Source organism: Notothenia rossii, assembly GCF_949606895.1.
Source record: "Notothenia rossii genome assembly, chromosome: 5".
Lineage (NCBI taxonomy): Eukaryota > Metazoa > Chordata > Actinopteri > Perciformes > Nototheniidae > Notothenia > Notothenia rossii.
Genome location: NC_136903.1, coordinates 29,925,562 through 29,927,473, shown reverse-complemented (window position 1 = coordinate 29,927,473; position 1,912 = coordinate 29,925,562).

Genomic DNA, 1,912 nt, shown 5'->3' with positions numbered 1-1,912 from the left:
AGGAGCTACCTTTTGCCGGTCCGCACCGGCTAACATGGGCTTTACTGTAGCTGAGTTATTTTCTAAGATGCGGAGCCGGGCTTCTATGGCTATGATTCCCGCCTCCAACCTAACAACTATACTACATTTAACACATGTATCGGTACCAGTAAAGGAGGTAGGGGAGTAACCAAACATGAGACAGTTAGAGCAGGAAATAGCACCCGAGGGTGGGGAAAGAGCCATGGCTAGCTATCAAGCTAAAGTAGCTACCGTTAGCAAACCCGAAAAGAGTGTAGGCAACTGTGGAGTTACAGTCGCTAAGAGAAGGAGAGTTTGTGAGTGCTTAAGCTGTAGTAACATGTGATTACAACGTCAGGCAGTTGCCGTGATCAAGAGTTTTAAAACGATCGATTAAGTTAAGATAATAAGCTATCAGCAACAGAACAGGCACACGGGATACCCGGAGATGACAACAACAACCGGAAGTTACAACATGCTTACCGCAATAGTGGTCCGAACACAATCAATGGCCCAGAATTGTACTTTATATAAAGAATCTTGGTGCTTGAAGAAATACAGACTGGTTAAGCCGGCCAGGTTATATATATATGCCTTTTTTGGAGCACCTTTTTTCAATATTTATTAAAATGTCACTAGTTTTTTAAACAACCCACTATCTGAGGATAATACAAGCAACCATAAAACGCCCTTTATCTAGAGAGCCATTGAAGCCCATGAAGAATTTATCCTTCCACAAGTCTTTTCATCTGCTGTATTAATAAAGTTGCCACGTGTTTTCAAATTCAAGTTAAGGAACTATCTATGCAGAACATAACAAATATTCTTCATTTGCAGTATTTTATTTTTAAAGTGTTCAGAAAGACTGCATCAATGATATGCTATATATCTATATAATAACATTCAATATTGTTAACTTCAACCAAAGTCAATTTAAATAGCGGGCAAAAATGGGTTAATTGCCATGCATGTGGTGTTTGATATAGTTTACGTTGAATTTAAACTATTTTAGGCAGAAAAACGTATACTTATATATTGAGTAAAACTTTTTTTACAATTTACTATAATTTAGAAAGATTTTTGTGAGAAATCATTTCAAAGTAAACTTTTTTTCATTTTGTATTTACATTTGAAATGTTTGCACACAACATTATTAATTTATAGATTTTTATAATTGTTTAAAAATTATGAATCCATTTATTTTTAATGTATTTCCTTGAGGCCGGGGAAGATATATCAGCATGTAGTTCAACATGCACATGTTCTAATGCAAGTAAGTATAAGTATAACATGGAAAAGGAAATAAAATAGGTTTCATAGGAGGATGTGGATTTATTTTCTCTCACCTTGTAATTACACAATCAAACAATCTATAATTTAGCTCTGGCCTTCACAAACAAAAAAGGTTTTTGTTGAAATGGACACATCTTTCGAAACTCTATTGACTGACATGCAATGACTGGGGTTGATGGAAGAATCTGCGAGGAATGAACTAGGAGCAGAGAAATAATCATATTTTAAAAGACAGCAGCCCCATAAGAGGCCAACCAGAGTGACAGGGTGTGTCAGTGTGCTGAAGGATATACCAGATATCCAGGCCAGACTCTAAAGACTTTCCAAGGGCTAAAAATGCTGCTGCCGGAGTACTGACTGGAAGTATTGCTGATATTATCTATACCAGTGGTTCTCAACCTTTTTCCACCAAGTACCACCTGAGAAAATAGTTGGCTCTCCAAGTACCACCATATGACCAATGTTAAAATACAGTCTATGCACAGTTCATGCAGGACTCGGAGGCAAATGTATTCATAATACCATTATTTATTGTGCTCTCTCTCTCTCTCTCTCTCTCTCTCTCTCTCTCTCTCTCTCTCTCTCTCTCTCTCTCTCTCTCTCTCTCTCTCTCTCTCTC